The 7,749-nt window shown below is 36.3% G+C and overlaps 1 long non-coding RNA gene across 1 annotated transcript in view; it reads left to right on the top strand.

Annotated features, from left to right (window-relative positions):
- The first annotated feature begins 335 nt into the window (after positions 1–335).
- Positions 336–7,749, top strand: part of LOC102676846 — an 82,677-nt gene continuing 75,263 nt past the window's right edge. The window contains exon 1 of the long non-coding RNA XR_004150073.1: positions 336–834. This is a non-coding gene — a long non-coding RNA (uncharacterized LOC102676846). The remainder of the gene's footprint in view (positions 835–7,749) is intronic.

Consider the following 7,749-nt stretch of genomic DNA (forward strand, 5'->3'; position numbering starts at 1 on the left):
CCGAAAACGAAAGAAAGGGTAGAGAGGATCCGCGAGGGGGGTTCGTTGGAGGGGTGCAGGTAGTTGTACGTGGGGCGGAGCGACGCCGCGCAGCGTGTCTAGCTGGAGCGTCCTGCCCCCAAAGCGTTGGGTGGGGAGCCGTGGTGAACGCAGTTCTCGACGGGCCGCCGCGAAGGTGTAACGGTGTTGTCCTTGCCAGGCTGCGAGCGGCGGCCACCCGTGCGAAAAGCCACGTGATCCACTGTTCGACCGGCTTCCTTGGCGGCGATCTTTCTCGTCTTCTCTGTTCGGTCTTTGGGCCGGGTCGCGTGTGTCGATGCTCGATTTCATCGTAGCGAGCCGATTCGCGATAATTGAAAGAAAATTCGAGATCGTGAACGTGGAAAGCATGGTTGATCGTTGATTACGCTCGTTGTTTACCATTGATTTCGAGAAATAGCTATGATTCACGAGTTCTCCATTTAGTTTGTTCGTCTCGTTTGTTTTCGTTTCTTTTCTCGTGACTCATGAGTGGTGTTTCGATTCATGGTGCATGAGAAGGATAGCGCGAGTATCAAGGCCGCGCGTGTTTAATTCGAAACTTGTCGGTTCGCGCGTCGGTTGCCCTTCTGGGATACGTGTTTTCGTTTCGATCGTGTTCGCCACGCGGACTTGGACATGTAACGTATTCAAACGGACACGTGATTTCTTGTGTGATACAACGTGGACCGCGTCGTGCAGTGTTTAAGGGTGTTTTTTTTAAGGTGCCGCCAATGAAGGGATAAGAATGCGAGCGGTGGTCGAGGGGTAGAGGGTGCTAAGGATTTTTCGAGATCGAGGAGCGGTTTGGATAAGGTAAAGTGCAAAGTTTTTCACCGTGGTTGATTCTCTCGTTGGGGACAATCGGGATGATCTCGTTGATCGATCGGTTGTTCGGACACTTTGGACGTGTTTGAATGACGGAATATGTAACAACGGGGGCGGGGAAGAATATGGATTAGATTACGAAAACTTTGAATAATGAATCAAGTTTTTATACTAGATAACTCTTGGGGTTTTTGAATTTTTTAATTCTGTGTAAAATTGTAGTTAAAAAAGAAAATTATTAGATTTAATATTTTAAACATCGTTTCGTTAGAAATTAGACGTTCCAAATAAATGCAGGTGTTCGATTATTAAAGTATATTATTCGCGAATTTGGTCATCGTCGATTATAATATTCGATAAATCATATTTTTCATCGATGTTTCGATAATAATAAACTCTGTCTTTTTAATATTTAAAGTCGTTCGAAACGAAGTAAATATCCGAAAGGAGTGAATAACGAGAAATTTACAGAATCATTTTCCAAGCGATTAACTTTCCACAATGGAAGAAGTTTAATCGCGCCAAGTTTCCACGTTTCCTTCCGAATAGAACACATTCAAAACAGAAATACACGAAGATCGCAAACTTCGATCGTTTATTTTTCTATTTCTTTCCCTTCCACCTATTTTCCACTCGCAGAAACGAAAACGCTAAATTCGTAGTTGATGGGCAATGGTGGTGTACCCGTTCCATTTACTTTTATTTTATTTTTTCTTTCTTTCTTTTTTTTTTTCTTTTTTCTTTTCTTCTAACTCTTATCTTTTTTCCTTCTCTATATTTACTCGCCCAATTCTACTTGAACAAAAGTCACTGTCGCGGTCCATGGAAGTGGATGGATTACTCGGTGTTTCTGCATTGATTCTTCTTCTCCATAGCCTTAATTGAGGTTCTAAATCTGGACAGGCGCTTTTACACTTTCTTTTGTGACAGTACTTTGTTGCCGCGTACCAACGAACCCGTTTCTTTCTCCGTGCACGAAATTACACCGTGTAATCTTTTCCTTTTATGGTTTTTACTGCGCACTAAAAGCTTTTTTTGTTTTCTTCTTTTTAATTGCGTGCCCGTACGGGATACAGCAGGAAACGGTGATGCTGTTTAAAGTTTCGTGGATAGCAACGGGAAGCAAAATGAGATGGAAAAACGTAGTTAAAACACAAATGTCTTGTCAGATTGTTATGCAATCGTCGTTAAAAACATTCCTGGTTTAAAATTATTGTTTCTCAATGGTTTGGATTAAAATTAGACGAAATAATTTTTATTTATTATTTTTAACTATATATTTTATATTATATTTTTTTGTATATGTCATTTTTGTTTTGTAACGTAACAAAAATGAAATATTAAATTCTATTTTCGAAAATATTTTTTTCATAAAGAGATATTCGCTTGTGTTTTACATTTGTCGAAATCGAAATATTAATACATGGATTTATTTTTCCATGTATTGATATTCGAATTCAATTGATACGATGAATAATTTTTGGTTTCAGTTAATTGTAAACAATATCTGAAAATAATCTTTTTATTTATTTTTTTTTTTTAACAATAGAATTAGATTTAAAATTTTCATCATATAGGATATCGATATATTACTTGATATTTTATAACTATTTGTTTTTTTTTCTTCGTGTGCTTTAGTCAATTTTTTGGTATTTACAAAAATGAAAAATTGTTATGTTCTTTTAGAAAATATTTTAATCGTTTCTAAATATTCTTCAGGATATCATAAAACAATTGAACTTATCGAACGATATTGAATCTTTATATGCAAACTGTATCGGTTATAGTCTACGCGTTCGCGTATCGTTCGTCACGAGATATCGATATAGAAATTGAAACTAACCGATATCGATACAATTTTTATTGTTACATGATCGTAAAATTTAAAGATTTTATCAGAACTTTTAACTTCCTCTTTCTCGTTTTTAAATTACAAGGGGGGAAAAAATTTATCGGATAGGCATTCAAGATAATTATTAATACAGATCCTCTACATTTGCATATTTATAAAAAAGATAAAATTTACAGGCAAAATAGAAGATAAACCATTGCAACTCATTCGGGTCGAAGATATTCTTTCATTAATTTATAATTTATAATAATTTATAATAATAGAAAGAGGAAGAGAAAGGGATATATCATTTATTATATCAACGAATCGCAGCACAGGAATATTTAAAATCGTAAAATTTGTTGTACATCAGGTAATAAATTTACAGATATCATTTTTATATTTTTAATAAAATCTTAGTCTATTATCCATATCGAAAAATATATCGAAAAAGATTACCATTAACATAAAACAATCGCAAACACCGTGGAATCGTGCATCGACAGCTTCTCATATATTTTCCTTCAAACAATTTTCCATTTACGCGTCCAAGAAGATACATATGGGAGATAAGGTGAAACGGTAAAAAGATTCAAAGTTCCATTTGCGTATGCGGCTCACGTCTCGGTGGCACATAGTTTTCTGACCACGAAGGCGAATGCAAATATCCAATACACCTTGATGTATCCCCCGTGCTAGTTTCGGCAACCGAGTAACGCGCGAAACTCGCATACATCCCTCGTATCGCCATCGCGAAGAGATACGCGTTCGCTAAGTTTAAAATTGGGTTGAGATAGGTCAAGTCAGGGGGTGGAGAGGAGGAGAGAATGCGATTATTGGACGAATAAGAAAAAAAAAAAAAAAAGGAGAGAGGAGCAGGAAGAGAAGGAGGAGGAGAAAGGGGGAATCGTTTTAAACTACCATCCACTTGATTTCCCTTAACTGAAATCGGGAATGTGATAGTAGTAGTTTAAAACGATCTTTGTTTATTTCCTTTTTGGATTTCTAGGATTCCACCGCCGTGCATTATTATCCTCGCGCTTCTGTAGATGCATCACGGATAAGGGAGAGGGAAAGACGATGTCGGAAGGTGTCTTTGTCCCTTATTTGCTTCTTTCCTCTCCTCTTAGAAGCGATCGCGTTTAATCACGCTTTTCGATTACCATTTGTTCGAATTGATTGATTGCTCGAATCGATTCCCGCGCATCGTTGATTCAATTGAATTTAACAAATCGTTCTTTTAAAAAAATAAGAAATAAACCAACGATTCCTTTATTATACGCAAAGTATACGAGAAATTTTCACTTCGAATTTGTATTTCGTTTGAAATCTCAATTAAATTATATTTTTTCATAGTTTTATTTATCGCGATATTTGCGTATATATAAAGGACAAAGAATATCATCATCGTTGAAAGGATACGTTCACGGATAGAAAATTTCACCCGGTTTCGCGAAACGCGGTGAAGAAGTCCCCTTATCGCTTGTACAGGAACAAAGGGCTAACTGTAGCTGATATCGCGCGATATGCCATCGCTCCATTGTTTTTAAAGAGTTTTACGTGTCATGCGTCGAGTTTGAAAGGCATAAAATTGATTTATGCTCACTTCGGCTGGCACATTGTGTTTTCTCCCTTTTATGAAAACCGGGTAAATATGCGATACACGAGCTGCAAGATTAAAACAAAAACAGGGCGCGAAACGGAGCGGGGAATTCGTTACACGGAATCAGAACTCATCGATCCAATAATGCGTTTTCATTATATACGCATTGTTCACTTTATATATTCCGATTTCGTAATCGAATTACCAATTAAACAACCAATCTCATCCCAACGATAGATTAACATCTTGTTGCTTTTTCTTCCTCTTCTACTTATTTCTCGCGAATAAATAATTCCAGGCTCTTCCTTAAACCCGAGTTTAATATAATAATAAACCGAAAGGGAGTCAAACGAGCTCGTCTCGTGCTCATCTCAATAGAACCGAGAAGAACATTAATTTAACGGGGAAGGTGTCATTAGGGTCGCCATGAATGAAATGCATGCATTTCTGAACGATTCCTTGGGAAGATAAAAATATTTCACTGTCCTTCTTCTTTTTCGCTCTTCTTCTATCCTCTTTCGTAATTCTTCTAAATCGGCGGGGAAGGAATTATATTCCCCATTTTGAGAGAAAAATTTCGTGGTTAAGATTTTCTTCTTAGCGTGTGATCGATGAATCTTTGATCTTGGCAAATTCTCGAATCAGAAAATTAATTTTCCAACGAGCTGATCGCGATTTCGTTCACGCCCCTAATATTTTGGCAACGTGCCTGGCGATGTAATGCGCGCCACCAATCGTATCGCCACGATTTTCGGCGATATCTTCTGCCTACCCTTTCTGGGGTATCGCTGTATGATGGAATCGTGGCGGTGTAGAGAAAAAAGAAACAGCGAAGGAGAGAAAGGAAAATTAGCACGCGATCCTCTCGTAATTCTGCACGCCATTCGCTTTGTCTTCGTTTCTATCCGAAACTGTATACACGTTCGCCTGTTTCCTCCTCCCGTTTCCACCCTCATTGCCGTTTATTATCGTATTATAGTAATTATATTTAAAGATTTTCCAGATTTGATATTTTATTTAAAATTTTACGAGAAGCCAAACGCAAGATTTATCTAAGAGTAAGATAAAAATTGTCGATTTAATCCCAATATAAAATTTTCTTTCGATCAAACGTAGTTTCTTCCGCCATTCCCTTTTAACAGCAATTCAAATATTTCTCGAAGAATACAACGTAACGAGGGCATTTAAGCACGAGAACCAGGCAATTTCTTGCTGTTCCGAGAAATTCCCCCGTAGGACGAGTGAGAAGCTTAAAAGCCCGTGCCTTTCTTGCAACGCGGATACTCGTTAAAAGAATTTTCCGACTTTAAAGCTTGGAAACTTGGTGAAACGTGGAACTCCATGATGGAGATGAAAACAACGACAGACATCCTTGGCGAGGGTGGATGTATCTCGAGATATAGCGGGTGTTTCGAGGAAACTGGAGCGAGAGTGGTTTTTTATTCAACGGTGATTTTATGATAAAAGGCGCGAATTATTCATGCAAAGTTCTCCGTTGCTCTTTGTTACGTAAATTAAAGTTATATCTCTGACACGCAGGGAGAATTCGAGTAGATATATATAGAAAGAGAGAGGAAATACGAGAATACCAATTAAACAAAATAAATTCTCTCCCCTTCTACGAGATTTTATTCTACGATAAAATTCTTCCTAAAACTCTTTTTTTGAAATTTCTTTAAATATACATATAGTGTACGTATCCGTTTGATGAAAGATAAAGTGACTTTTAAAATTTGGAAAGTGCAATATTCAACGACACGAACGACAAGATTAAAATGTAAAATATAAAATTGTAATTTCTACCAACGAATCAATTCGTACGATTATTTTTGCGATCGGTTTAAGTCAATGGAAATTACGATTGGAAAAATACATTTTAATTGCAAAATAACTTTTTATTCTTTGGATATAATGAATTGAATTGAATTTCATTTTATTTCTTCTTCCTTTTATTCGATTTCGTTTCGTTATTCGATTTACAAATATACATTCGTGTAAAATGAAGCGAATGAATTTTCTCTGGAATTTTCACTTGTCTTGAAAATAGAACGGGCGAACAATTGGATCTAACGAAACTAAAGTACGAAATTGATCGTTATACTGTTTGGTAGGAAATCAACCGCGATATTTGCAAACTCAATTGCACGAATGCTATTCTAACAGGACAATTTTGAACGCGACGTCACGCACAAATGTGTGAACAGATGCATATGCATGCCCGTGGAAACAGGATCCTTTCCTGTCGAATTGTTCGTGCTTCATCAGAATTAGACACGTATCGATTTCCCGTTTTCCTCGTAAGTCCTAACATTTGGAAGAAATTGGTAATTTGATTTCTTTTCACGGGAAGCTCGAACAGATACCGATAGAAATATTTGTGAATTTAATCGTGTTGCAAAATTGTTTCGGAACGGTAATTGGCCAGGGAAACGAATTTGAAACGAAACGCGTATAAATTTCAGAAACAGATTTCGAAACGGTATTGATTAAATTTATTATATTTTTATATTATATTATATCGACTTTTGATTTTTACTATTATATAAGGATAAAAAATTAATTTATTTTTAAAGTGTACTTTGCAATTTGGAATTCTGTAATTAAAATAGTTAAAATAGTTTGTATATTTGCTTCGGTATTTCTGTTCTATTTTTTAAAGCAATTTTATAGAAAATTAATAAAAATAGAAAAGAATAATCAATTAAAAATTAGTAAATTCATTAATTATTAATTAATTTTTTATCTGATATGTTAAGTCGAGGATTCGATGTAAAGATTTGTTGTCGTGCGTATCAGAAAAGTATAAAAGTTCTTGTATAAGCAAACAAAGAAAAAAACTTCGAATTTGCGCGTGAATTATTACTCACAAAGGTTATGTATTTTCATCAGTAAAAATCAATTATAAAATTGAGAAATCTGTTTTAGTTTTGCATAGTTTAGAAAATTACTATATTAAAAAAAAAGAAAATAGAATAGGTAACGCGATACATTGTTCAAACATCAGACAAAAGTGTCTGTCTTTCTCGCAACATCCCTCAAATGTATTCCCTAGAGCCAATAGCAACGTTTCACGATCGAGATTCGATGGCGTTATTCGCCTACGAATTTCCAGCTGACCTCTTGTTCGCGATGGAAATATATCTATGTCGAAGACCGCAACTCGCTACCATCGAGGATGCTTTTGAGAGCTTGGAGCGCACTTTTCTGCATCCAAATTCATAGGTGGGACGAGGGGATCAGCGGGAGAGCGTATAGTGGGATCTCTGCTTTTGAGAATTGGCCTGCGACTATTTCGTCCGGCAATGGAATTGCCTTCCCTACGAATCTCCATGCCCGGTTTATTGACGCAATAACGATTGAACCAATTTGTCAAGTGTAATTCTATTATATTCGATATTTCGACTTGGATTTTTTCTTGTACGTGTTGGGAAAATGTTTATCGATGTTTCTCTTCGATTTTTTTTTTTTT

Source organism: Apis dorsata, unplaced genomic scaffold (assembly GCF_000469605.1).
Source record: "Apis dorsata unplaced genomic scaffold, Apis dorsata 1.3 scaffold_12, whole genome shotgun sequence".
Lineage (NCBI taxonomy): Eukaryota > Metazoa > Arthropoda > Insecta > Hymenoptera > Apidae > Apis > Apis dorsata.